The sequence below is a fragment of the Orcinus orca genome, chromosome 3 (genome assembly GCF_937001465.1).
Source record: "Orcinus orca chromosome 3, mOrcOrc1.1, whole genome shotgun sequence".
Taxonomy (NCBI): domain Eukaryota; kingdom Metazoa; phylum Chordata; class Mammalia; order Artiodactyla; family Delphinidae; genus Orcinus; species Orcinus orca.
The window spans coordinates 177,441,162-177,455,160 of NC_064561.1; the positions used below are offsets into that span (position 1 = coordinate 177,441,162).

Genomic DNA, 13,999 nt, shown 5'->3' on the forward strand with positions numbered 1-13,999 from the left:
TGGGAATGAGAGCAGCTCTTACACAATCAGCCTTATGGTGCCTGTCAGGTTAATACCGGAAATGAAAACAACCACAGCGTCACCAAAATAAGCCCAGAGTGGACAAAACAAAGGGAAAGAGAGCATTTATCCTCCCTAATCTCCTCTGACTGTGCACCACTTGTGAACTCATTTTTGTGGAGGTTGGTGATTTGAATGCATGGCGTGCAGCTCTCTGGGGGATGCTGGGTCAGGCAGAAATCCACCTCTGCTGGGAATAAAAACCCATAAATGTCAGCTTTTGTTTAGAATCTGAAACACTTTTTTTTTCAGTCTAACATCTTGAGTGTTTGACTTGGTGCTACTGGTCCCAAAGTAAGCCTGGGAGGGAGATGCATAAGTTTTCCGGAACCATAAATAACATCAGCTGATAGGCCATGCTAGGAATTTCAAAAGGCGCATTTATTTTGGGGGGAGGAAGTGGAAATGTAGTAATTAGCTGGTGTTTCAAAATGATTCTGTGCAGGGAACACTCAACTTTTGTCCATGAGGAGAATAATGATTTTCTGTGTGCTTTTTTTTGCTTTAGTTGAAAGATATTAAAGGACAAATGAAACTAATGGAATAAAATATTCTGGAAATGCTATTAATTATGGATGCTAAGTGTTACAGAGCAAATCATGTAGGGTGAATGATTACTCCAGATTTCTCATCCTTAAAATGGGGCATTTGAGTAGATGTGTCTAGAGGTTCCTTCTTACTTAAAGGTTGTGTATTATTTTTTGTGTCTGTTACTAAAGAATTATACTTACTATGTTTAATTACCTATAGTACATATTTATTGAGCTCTTCTTAGTTTAAGATCTTCTAGGGCAGAGGCTGAAATACATTTTTGTTGCTATAAAAGGACAGATAGTAAATATCTTAGACCTTGAAAGTCAGACAATCTGTATTCAACTTTGCCAGTGTAGCCCAATTGCAGCCCTAGAATATACATAAAAGAATGCTCTGTTCCATGAAAACTTATTTACAAAACAGGCAATGGGTCCAGGGTGGCCCATGGACCGTCATTTACCGGTTCCTGTTCTAGAGCCTAGATATTAACAACTTTACCAAATAGTAAAAATGGCTTTTAAAGATAAATATACAACATTATTTGTATATGAACTTGTTCACATATAAAACAATTGAAAGAATGGTATAGTTCATAAGTGCCACTGAAACATAATCAACAACCAAGAGGTATTACATTACACAGGTGATGTCTGGTGGACCAGAAGGGATAGAGAATGGCTAGTGAGAGTTATTAAAGAAGGATGCAGGTAGATTCTGGGACTGCACTGGGCCTTGAAATGTTCAGCATTATATTATTCAATGTTCATTTTCATTTTCAAATGCATATCTATTTGAGGCCTATTGTAGTACATCCTAAACACAGATATTAATAAACTTGCACCCTACTCTTAAGTGGCTCCCAGCCTGTTATATTTGTTAGAGAGCAGGAAGGAAGGTCGTTCAGAAAAGGTGGAATCGAGTTAGCAAAGTGGGGAAGTGGGAATGAGTTCAGTGAAAAGCTGATTGTGGTGCAACTAGTGGGGGGTTTGTTGGGGAAAAAAAGAAGAGAAGTGAAGGGCAGGGGGCTTTGAGAGCGGCTGATGGCCAGCAAAGGCAGTTGGCCGTGGCCCATGGAACCTTGCCGGCAGAGGAAGCCAGTGCATGCAGAGTGCAGCCTTGCCACTTGAGATTGGATGGCCTTCCAAAGGCTGTTGGTGGGAGTTCACAGGGACATCATAGACTGAGAATGTGCCTTCAAATGTGTGTGTGAATTGCACGAGAGGACTGGGACACTCATGACTTGGAATCTGACTTTCTTTTATCCAACCCGCCTAAAAGACCTCTCCAAAGCAGTTGCATTTTGGCTTTCTTTCTTCATTGAATATCAGTGTTAATCATGTTTTTTTGTTTTGTTTTGTTTTGTTTTTTGCGGTACGTGGGCCTCTCACTGTTGTGGCCTCTCCCGTTGCGGAGCACAGGCTCCGGACGCGCAGGCTCAGCAGCCATGGCTCACGGGCCCAGCCGCTCCACGGCATGTGGGATCTTCCTGGACCAGGGCACGAACCCATGTCCCCTGCATCGGCAGGCGGACTCTCAACCACTGCACCACCAGGGAAGCCCAGTGTTAATTATTGAATAGAACAATGAATACTCTAATGGAATGTCTGCTCATTTTCGTTAATCTATTGTTATCTTGTTGGTTTCTGTGGAAGAATCCAAGGTAAAAATTCCTAAGCAGAGAATTTCTTGTAGTGGATTGGAAAACAAAAAGAAAAACAAAAAGAAAACAAAACAAAAAACAGGACAGGGGCTGTAAAATATGTGAAGAAAATCACAGTGAAATGTACTAATAATATGATGAATAACATTTACCTGTTTTCCAGCCATAGATCGATTACAACTCACAAAAAGAATTTGGTGAGCTTGATCCTAGGAAAGAATTGCCCCTTTGGAAAAGCTGTAGACAGACTACCTAAGAGAGTCTTAGCTGTTCAAGGGAACTAGTATCTCTTCTTAGAAAAGCAGGTTGCATAATCCTGTGATATAGGGAGAGAGTGATTTCTGTGTATTTCTGACTCACCTAAACCCACATGTCTGTATTAGAATACCTTCCAGGAATATTTATATGGGTCTTATTATTTTATTTACTGTGATTATCATCACAAGGGGGATAACCTCTGAGTTTGGGGTCCCCCAAACTACTCTCAGTTTCAATGATTTCACTAGAAAGATTCACAGAACTCAGCAAAGTTTTTATACTCATTGTTATGGTTTATTACAAAAAAGGGATACAGATTAAAATTAGCAAAGGTAGAAGGCACATAGAGCAAAGTCCAGGAGAAAACAGGTGCAATTTTCTATTTGTTCTCTCCCAGTGGAACCATCTGGACAGCACTCAATTCTCTCAGCAAGATGCGTGACAAAATGTATGGGAAAATGTATGGAATATTGCCAACCAGGGAATCTCACTTGAGCTTTACTATTTTTTTTTTTTTGACTCAGTCGGTAGGCATGGAACACCCATGTGGCTGACCTTAGTTATTTAGACTCCTGTCCCTATGGAGGTCATACTGATAACACCATGGTCAAAGGTCTCCACCATTAATCAGGGCTCCCAGGTATACAGAATCACTCTTAGCAGGCAGGATATGCCAAGGTCTTAGAGATTATCTCCCAGGAGCTGGTAAAGGATCAGACTTTATTCGGAAAGTGCAGGGTTTGAATGCCCCAGACCTGCTGAGTCAACCCGTTTCTGAACAACCTCTCACTGGATTAATAGATTTCTGACAGAGGGTGTTACTTTTTCAGTTGGTTTTGAATGGTTCTTCATGCCTTTCTAAATTTGGCCTGGGTCTTACACCCTGGGTAGGTATTGATAGAATGTGATTTATTAGGTTGACCAAAAAGTTTGTTTGGATTTTTCCATAACAGCATATAGAAAAACCCGAACAAACTTTTTGGCCAACCTCAGTACATGAAAGTGAATATAGTTCTAAGAGGAGGCAAAACTGATATCAGATATGTGGCCTCGTCCGCAGGATGTCGTCAAAAGATTTAATAGAGCCATCCTCGTGGTAAAATTGTGAGATGGGTGAAAACCACCCTTTACTGCCCCCAGTGGTGAAGTTGGGAACTGGTATTTCTTGAGACCCTCCCATGCTTTAGGTACTCTTCGGGCTGCTTCCTGGGAATTAATTTATATATTCTTCCCAACACATACTATTGTTCTATTATTTTCCTGTTTTATAGTTTGTTAAAAAAAAATAAGGCAACTGGTGCTGGCAGTTGGTTCTGAGAGGACCCAGAGTTAATTTCCTTTTCAGTAATGGCTGTAACAGAACCATGCCTCTATATTATCAAGGAGGTCCTTTTCCTAATACCTTGGATATGTGCTGTCTAATGAGTAGCCACTAGCCATGTTTGGCTACTGAGCAGTTGAAATGTGCTTAGTTCAAACTGAGATGTGCAGTAGGTAGTGCAAAATACACACTGGCCTTCAGAGACTTAGAACATACACATGCGATGAAAATGTCTCCAAAATTTTTATTTTGATAACATGTTGAAATAATATCGTGGCTATATGGGTTAAATAAACTATTGTTGAAAATCAACAACTTTTCAGTGTCACTACTGGAAAAATTCACATGTGTAGGTAGCAATATATTTTCATTGGACAGTGCTGCCTTGGAACATTTATCATCACACTTTCCTTGGTACCAGCAAGCATTTCTCTTCTTTGGCTTAACTCTCTTGTGTATATATCTCACTTTTTAAACTAAATTATAAATGTCTCACGGGCAGAGGTCTATCTTACATAACTTTGTATCCTAGCCAGTACCTACGGTGGGTTCTTCATGTAGCTGGTACTCAAGAAATATTAGTTGACTACGTAAACTATCTAAGAATATTCTTGGTATATATTGTCTTAATGCTTAACCCTAAAGCTCCTGGAAAAATCTGGGTCTCTTTTGGAAATCATTCTAGTTCTGATGTACAGATAGAATCAGTACTTGTGCAGACACCACCTTGGGACTTTTTCACATTTCTTCAAATGAGGAGACTTCCTGGGACAACCCTAGCTTGTCTCTTGAGTGGTGGAGGCCTCCTTCTTCCCCTGACTCCTGAGGTCTGTGGTGGTAGAGTCTTAGATGAGAACATATGCTGTTTCCACTAGCAAGGAGACAGAGAAGAAACTGAGCCTGAATTGTCAGAAAGAGATGTTAGCTTCAACAAATGATTTATTGTCTTAAAGCCAAAGTCTGGCAATTCCTGAGTATGTGGCAGAACAAAGTCTAAGAATATTTTAAAACCAAATACCCTAAGATTCTAAGAAGTTCCTGAAACTGTCTCCTGCAATCCCTGTAGTTACCCAGTGGCAAATGGCTTTACTTGTGCCTCTCAGACTTCTCGTCATGACTGCTTACACACAAGCACATGGCTGACTCTTGGAATAATCTAAGTGCTTGTTGAATAGGAATCACTCATTTTTATACTTTTCATCATATTAACATCATTTGTAATTCTGAAGTTGTAAATCTGAAGGAAATTACTTTTTAATGTCCTCTGGCACAACATTAAGATTTTGCAATTAGATTTTATAGCCCGCAGTCATATGCTTCAGGTCACAAGGCAAAATTAAGACCTTCTGCACCAGGAAGGTTTCCCGTGGGTGACGCAGGGAGCTTATAAGCCAAGCAGAGTTCAGGGCAGGGCAGCCCAGGCACCAACTTCACAACCTGGAGGACAAAGCCAGCCACAGGCCAGGAATTTGAGGGTCTCACCTAGTTTGCGTATGAATTTGCATAATCTTTTAACTAAAAAAAAAAAAGTCTTCCTTGATGGATGGATAAATAGAAATTGCTTCTTGTGTGAGCTATCCAGCAGTAAAAACCTGCCACTGATTAATTTGGTTCTTATCCTGCAGTCACCAGCAGCAAGGGCTCTAGATGGTTTAATGAAACAGGTTTCCACTATCTTAAAAGTTATAAACAAAGGAGAAGGCAACACCCCCTACCAGGTGGATTTTGAACCCAGCTCACTAACAACTTTCAGAAGCTTCTCTTTATGCCTTGCCAGGTGTGTCTCTGGTAACCACTGGACAACTCAGAATTTGGGGGACCAGAGAAGCCTGGTTCTCACCTAACACTTACATTTAGATCCTGAGAATGAACAAGTGTTTCTGATATGGCCAGAAAATCATGCAAACGAATGAAAAGTTGGGGAAACAATGGAAATCACAAATCCTACACTTTATTCAGAAGGGGAGTACATCTCATTTCGTTATGAAATGGTAGTTGATCCCACTGAAATTTTGTTTCCTAAGATTTTTCTTAAAATACATACCCAGGATAAGTATGAAATGCATTTATTTAGTTCTGTGTTATCCTGCAATTATCTAACTTTGAGAAATGCTATATCCAAAAGTCACACAAGCAAGTCCTTCTCAGAGTGAAGCATGCCCTCAGCCTGCCCCTGGCCAGCCTCATCTGACAAATACCCTCTGATACAGGCTCTCTGCTTTTGCCCTTCCTAGAATAATATATGCATTCTTTCCTATAATTTAACTGATTTGTGGTTATTATTTAATGTCTATTTATGTTGTGAATACTTATTATACCATGGATTCCAGGCTGTAAAACATAGCCTAATTTGAGACTTGTGGTTTTTAAATTGCGTTTGAGTTAAGAACACCCAAATCAGGAGCACTTCAAGAAAAATGAACTATCATAACTGTTTGGTTTCTTAGAAATCCACCAGGCATGCTGTCCAAGGTGAAGCAGTAAAGTTTAGAAGAACCCAATTCCAGAGAACAAATATTTTGTACAACTTGCAGTTTGTGGATTTTTCCTATAGTGAACCTGTGAGAAATGGTTATTGTATGTCATTGCAAAGAAACATATGAAGAGACTTGATAAAACACTAGACTCATGGTGAGCAGATATGCAGCTAAAAACAAAAAGGATCTGGCAAAGCACTGTTAGCATTTTAAAATGCTGTGTTTTATGTGTCATGTTTGCAAATAAAAGTGTAAATAAAAGATACTTTATGCTTTTCTGGTAATTGTATTATTTCGCTTTTACTGGTATAAAATATTTTAATGTATCTAACAGTTTATTATTGAATATATTTTTTTAATTTTTTAACATCTTTATTGGAGTATAATTGCTTTACAATGGTGTGTTAGTTTCTGCTTTACAACAAAATGAATCAGTTATATATATACATATGTTCCCATATCTCTTCCCTCTTGCGTCTCCCTCCCTCCCACCCTCCCTGTCCCACCCCTCCAGGTGGTCACAAAGCACGGAGCTGATCTCCCTGTGCTATGCGGCTGCTTCCCACTAGCTATCTACTTCACGTTTGGTACTGTGTATATGTCCATGCCTCTCTCTTGCTTTGTCACAGCTTACCCTTCCCCCTCCCCATATCCTCAAGTCCATTCTCTAGTAGGTCTGTGTCTTTATTCCTGTCTTACCCCTAGGTTCTTCATGACATATTTTTTCTTATATTCCATATATATGTGTTAGCATACGGTATTTGTCTCTCTCTTTCTGACTTACTTCACTCTGTATGACAGACTCTAGGTCTATCCAACTCATTACAAATAGCTCAATTTTGTTTCTTTTCATGGCTGAGTAATATTCCATTGTATATATGTGCCACATCTTCTTTATCCATTCATCCGATGATGGACACTTAGGTTGCTTCCATGTCCTGGCTATTGTAAATAGAGCTGCAATGAACATTTTGGTACATGACTCTTTTTGAATTTTGGTTTTCTCAGGGTATATGCCCAGTAGTGGGATTGCTGGGTCGTATGGTAGTTCTATTTGTGGTTCTTTAAGGAACCTCCATACTGTTCTCCATATTGGCTGTATCAATTTACATTCCAACCAACAGTGCAAGTGGGTTCCCTTTTCTCCACACCCTCTCCAGCATTTATTGTTTGTAGATTTTTTGATGATGGCCATTCTGACTTGTGTGAGGTGAGATCCCATTGTAGTTTTGATTTGCATTTGTCTAATGATTAATGATGTTGAGCATTCTTTCATGTGTTTGTTGGCAATCTGTATATCTTCTTTGGAAAAATGTCTATTTAGGTCTTCTGCCCATTATTGGACTGGGTTGTTTGTTTTTTTTGATACTGAGCTTCATGAGTTGCTTGTATGTTTTGGAGATTAATCCTTTGTCATTTGCTTCATTTGCAAATATTTTCTCCCATTCTGAGGGTTGTCCTTTTGTCTTATTTATGGTTTCCTTTGCTGTGCAAAAGCTTTTAAGTTTCATTAGGTCCCATTTGTTTATTTTTGTTTTTATTTCCATTTCTCTAGGAGGTGGGTCAAAAAGGATCTTGCTGTGATTTATGTCATAGTGTGCTGCCTATGTTTTCCTCTAAGAGTTTGGTGGTGTCTGACCTTACATTTAGGTCTTTAATCCATTTTGAGTTTATTTTTGTGTACGGTGTTAGGGAGTGTTCTAATTTCATTCTTTTATAGGTAGCTGTCCAGTTTTCCAGGCACCACTTATTGAAGAGGCTGTCTTTTCTCCACTGTATATTCTTGCCTCCTTTATCAAAGATAAGGTGACCATATGTGCATGGGTTTATGTCTGTGCTTTCCATCATGTTCCATTGATCTATATTTCTGTTTCTGTGTCAGTACCATACTGTCTTGATTACTGTAGCTTTGTAGTAGAGTCTGAAGTCAGGGAGCCTGATTCCTCCAGCTCCGTTCTTCTTTCTCAAGATTGCTTTGGCTGTTCCAGGTCTTTTGTATTTCCATACAAATGGTGAAATATTTTGTTCTAGTTCTGTGAAAAATGCCATTGGTAGCTTGATGGGGATTGCATTGAATCTGTAGATTGCTTTGGGTACTATAGTCATGTTCACAATGTTGACTCTTCCAATCCAAGAACATGGTATATCTCTCCATCTATTTGTATCATCTTTAATTTCTTTCATCAGTGTCTTATAATTTTCTGCATACAGGTCTTTTGTGTCCTTAGGTAGGTTTATTCCTAGAATTTTATTCTTTTTTTTGCAATGGTAAATGGGAGTGTTTTCTTAATTTCACTTCCAGATTTTTCATCATTAGTGTATAGGAATGCAAGAGATTTCTGTGCATTAATTTTGTATCCTGCTACTTTACCAAATTCATTGACTAGCTCTAGTAGTTTTCTGATAGCATCTTTAGGATTCTCTGTGTATAGTATCATGTCATCTGCAAACAGTGACAGCTTTACTTCTTCTTTTCCAATTTGTATTCCTTTTATTTCTTTTTCTTCTTTGATTGCTGTGGTTGAAACTTCCAAAACTGTGTTGCATAATAGTTGTGAGAGTGGGCAGCCTTGTCTTGTTCCTGATGTTAGTGGAAATGGTTTCAGTTTTTCACCATTGAGGACAATGTTGGCTGTGGGTTTATCATATATGGCCTTTTTTATGTTGAAGAATGTTCCCTCTATGCCTACTTTCTGGAGGGTTTTTATCATAAATGGGTGTTGAATTTTGTCGAAAGCTTTTTCTGCATCTATTGAGATGATCATATGGTTTTTCTCCTTCAATTTTTTAATATGGTGTATGACGTTGATTGATTTGTGTATATTGAAGGATCCTTGCATTCCGGGGATAAACCCCACTTGATCATGGTGTATGATCCTTTTAATGTGCTGTTGGATTCTGTTTGCTAGTATTCTGTTGAGGATTTTTGCATCTATGTTCGTCAATGATATTGGCCTGTAGTTTTCTTTCTTTGTGACATCTTTGTCTGGTTTTGGTATCAGAGTGATGGTAGCCTCTTAGAATGAGTTTGGGAATGAGTTCCTCCCTCTGCTATATTTTGAGAGTTTGAGAAGGATAGGTGTTACCTCTTCTCTAAATGTTTGCTACAATTCTCCTGTGAAGCCATCTGGTCCTGGGCTTTTGTTTGTTGGAATATTTTTTTTTTTTTTTTTTTTTTGCATTACGCGGGCCTCTCACTGTTGTGGCCTCTCCCGTTGCGAAGCACAGGCTCTGGACGCGCAGGCTCAGCGGCCATGGCTCACGGGCCCAGCCGCTCCGCGGCATGTGGGATCTTCCCAGACCGGGGCACGAACCCGTGTCCCCTGCATCGGCAGGCGGACTCTCAACCACTGCGCCACCAGGGAAGCCCTGGAATATTTTTAATCACAGTTTCAATTTCAGTGCTTGTGATTGGTCTATTCATATTTTCTATTTCTTCCTGATTCAGTCTTGGCAGGTTGTGCATTTCTAAGAATTTGCCCATTTCTTCCAAGTTGTCCATTTTATTGGCATATAGTTGCTTGTAGTAATCTCTCATGATCCTTTGTATTTCTGCAGTGTCAGTTGTTACTTCTCCTTTTTCATTTCTAATTCTATTGATTTGAGTCTTCTCCCTTTTTTCCTTGATAAGTCTGGCTAATGGTTGATCAATTTTGTTTATCTTTTCAAAGAACCAGCTTTTAGTTTTATTGATCTTTGCTATTGTTTCCTTCATTTCTTTTTCATTTATTTCTGATCTGATTTTTATGATTTCTTTCCTTCTGTTAACGTTGGGTTTTTTTTAATTCTTCTTTCTCTAATTGCTTTAGGTGTAAGGTTAAGTTGTTTATTTGAGATGTTTCTTGTTTCTTAAGGTAGGATTGTATTGCTATAAACTTCCCTCTTTGAACTGCTTTCGCTGCATTCCATAGGTTTTGGGTCGTTGTGTTTTCATTGTCATTTGTTTCTAGGTATTTTTTGATTTCCTCTTTGATTTCTTCAGTGATCTCTTGGTTATTAAGTAGTGTGTTGTTTAGCCTCCATGTGTTTGTATTTCTTACAGGTTTTTTCCTGTAATTGATATCTTGTCTCATAGCGTTGTGGTCAGAAATGATACTTGATACGATTTCAATTTTCTTAAATTTACCAAGGCTTGATTTGTGACCCAAGATATGATCTATCCTGGAGTATGTTCTGTGAGCACTTGAGAAGAATGTGTATTCTGTTGTTTCTGGATGGAATGTCCTATAAATATCAATTAAGTCCATGTTGTTTAATGTATCATTTAAAGGTTGTGTTTCCTTATTTATTTTCACTTTGGATTATCTGTCCATTGGTGAAAGTGCAGTGTTAAAGTTCTCTACTATGATTGTGTTGCTGTCAATTTCCCCTTTTATGGCTCTTAGTATTTGCCTTATGTATTGAGGTGTTCCTATGTTGGGTGCATAAATATTTACAATTGTTATATCTTCTTCTTGGATTGATCCTTGATCATTATGTAGTGTCCTTCTTTGTCTCTTGTAATAGTCTTTGTTTTAAAGTCTCTTTTGTCTGATATGAGAATTCCTACTCCAGCTTTCTTTTGATTTCCATTTGCATGGAATATCATTTTCCATCCCCTCACTTTCAGTCTGTATGTATCCCTAGGTCTGAAATAGGTCTCTTGTAGACAGCATATATATGGGTATTGTTTTTTTATCCACTCATCCAGTCTATGTCTTTTGGTTGGAGCATTTAATCCATTTACATTTAAGGTAATTATCAATATGTATGTTCCTATTACCGTTTTCTTAATTGTTTTGGGTTTATTATTGTAGGTCTTTTACTTCTCTTGTGTTTACTACCTAGAGAAGTTACTTTACCATTTGTTGTAAAGCTGGTTTGGTGGTGCTGAATTCTCTTAGCTTTTGCTTGTCTATAAAGCTTTTAATTTTTCTGTCAAATCTGAATGAGATCCTTGCTGGGTAGAGTAATCTTGGTTGTAGGTTTTTCTCCTTCATCATTTTAACTATGTCCTGCCACTCACTTCTGGCTTGCACAATTTCTGCTGAAAGATCAGCTGTTAACCTTATGGGGATTCCTTTATGTGTTATTTGTTGTTTTTCCCTGGCTGCTTTTAATATTTGTTCTTTGTATTTAATTTTTGATAGTTTGATTAATATGTGTCTGGGTGTGTTTCCCCTTGGATTTATCCTGTATAGGATTCTCTATGCTTCCTGGACTTGATCAACTATTTCCTTTCCCATATTAGGGGAGTTTTCAACTGCAATCTCTTCAAATATTTTCTTAGTCCCTTTCTTTTTCTCTTCTTCTTCTGGGACCCCTATAATTCGAATGTTGGTGTGTTTAATGTTTTGCAGAGGTCTATGAGACTGTCCTCAATTCTTTTCATTCTTTTTTCTTTATTCTGCTCTGCAGTAGTTATTTAGTTATTTCCACTGTTTTATCTTCCAGGTCACTTATCCATTCTTCTGCCTCAATTTTTCTGCTATTGATCCCTTCTATAGAATTTTTAATTTCATATATTGTGTAGTCCATCACTGTTTGTTTGCTCTTTAGTTTTTCTAGGTCCTTGTTAAACTTTTCTTGTATTTTCTCCATTTTATTTCCAAGATTTTGGATCATCTTTACTATCATTATTCTGAATTCTTTTTCAGTTAGACTGCCTATTTCCTCTTCACTTGTTAGGTCTGGTGGGTTTTTACCTTGCTCCTTCATCTGCTGTGTGTTTCTCTGTCTTCTCACTTTGCTTATCTTACTGTATTTGGTGTCTCCTTTTCGCAGGCTGCAGCTTTGTAGTTCCTGTTGTTTTTGGTTTGTGTCTCCAGCGGCTAAGGTTTGTTCAGGTAGTTGTGCAAGCTTCCTGGTATAGGGGACTAGTGCCTGTGTTCTGGTGGATGAGGCTGGATCTTGTCTTTCTGGTGGGCAGATCCACGTCTGGTGGTGTGTTTTGGGGTGTCTGTGGCCTTATATTTTAGGCAGCCGCTCTCTAATGGGTGGGGTTGTGTTCCTGTTTTGCTAGTTGTTTGGCATAGGGCATCCAGCACTGTAGCTTCCTGGTTGTTGAGTGGAGCTGGGTCTTGGTGTTGAGATGGAGATCTCTGGGAGATTTTCTCCTTTTGATATTACATGGATCTGGGAGGTCTCTTGTGCACCAGCGTCCTGAACTTGGCTCTCCCACCTCAGAGGCACAGCTCTGACACCTGGCTGGGTCACCAAAAGCCTGTCCTCCACAGAGGTCAGAATAAAAGGGAGAAAAAAAAGAAAGAAGAAGATAAAATAAAATAAAGTTATTAAAATTAGAAAAAAAATTATTAAGAAAAATTTTTTTAATTCATTAAAAAAAAAAACGGACAGACAGAACCCTAGCTTATTCTTACTTTTTCATTCCACACATTTAGTATTGCCTATACATTCAACCTACTGTACCTTGAGCTGCAGGCACTGCAGTGAGCAATGCAAACATAAGAGCCTTAGTGTTCTTGCCCAAGAGCAGAGAAACTGATCTGGGGCCCCATAGGAGTGAATATGAGCAATACCAGTTACAGCCACAGGGGGCACCACATGGCACTCTTGCTTCCTCAGGACACATGTGTTCTGTGAATCTCTGGTCAGATCTCTCTTTTCCTGGTCCCTAAGCCCCTCAGTCATCTCTCCTTTCTGTGTATGAATACTTCCTGTAACCCTATAAATACCTGTAAAGATCTTGTATCTATAGATACTGTGTTTAAAGAAGGTATTTGTGCTCCTTCCCTAACTGAATTAAAAACTCCTGGAACAGATCATTTATTAACATCTTTTTATAGCTCCAGGACCTTGTACTTATTTTGCAATAAATAAGGATTTTTAAAAAAAAAATTGACTTGCCTATAAAATGAAGAATTTTATATAAAATACTAAAAACAGTCAAGATAACATGAAAATATCAAAAACCAAATACAGATCTCTATATAACTCAACACTGGTTTCCTTTAAGCGGAATAGACCTTTCAGTTCATGTCCATTTTTTCCCCCAATAACTGATAGTAGAGAAAAGCCATATTTGTTACACAAAGCTATTGCTTGGAAATAATCTACCTCATTTACATCAACAAAGACCTTTCTACAAGACATGTGTTAAGACATGGGCATATTTCCATATTAGATCTTTTTTTAGCATCTGGTTTTGTGGAAGAGATTATTTCTGTGCTACACACTTTTTCCGCAAACCAATAACTGTCGATTTGCCAGTTGTCATGCACCTGTTTAGTCAGTGTGACATCACTCAAAATATTAAACTCAAGGAAAAAGACAATCAGGGGCTTCCCTGGTGGTGCAGTGGTTGAGAGTCCGCCTGCCGATGCAGGGGACACGGGTTCGTGCCCCGGTCCAGGAAGATCCCACATGCCGCGGAGCAACTAAGCCCGTGAGCCATGGCCGCTGAGCCTGCGCGTCCGGAGCCTGTGCTCCGCAACGGGAGAGGCCACAGCAGTGAGAGGCCCGCGTACCGCAAAAAAAAAAAAAAAAAAAAAAAAAAAAAAAAAGACAATCAGATCACATGGATAGTTGTCAAGGATAATAATAAGGTTCAGCACAACTGGCAGACAACTCACTGAAGATTTTTTCTGTGTCAGAAATGAGCTAATGAAAGTTGCAAAAATGGCTAATAAGGCTGAGTTCTATCCCTCTTCAAATACTCTCATGTTGTACTAATCGGACTCTAGGCTGGAG

At 38.8% G+C, this 13,999-nt stretch overlaps 1 protein-coding gene across 8 annotated transcripts in view; it reads left to right on the forward strand.

Moving 5' to 3' along the window:
* Positions 1-13,999, forward strand: part of SEMA5A (semaphorin 5A) — a 477,303-nt gene that overhangs the window by 207,742 nt on the left and 255,562 nt on the right. The window lies entirely within an intron of this gene.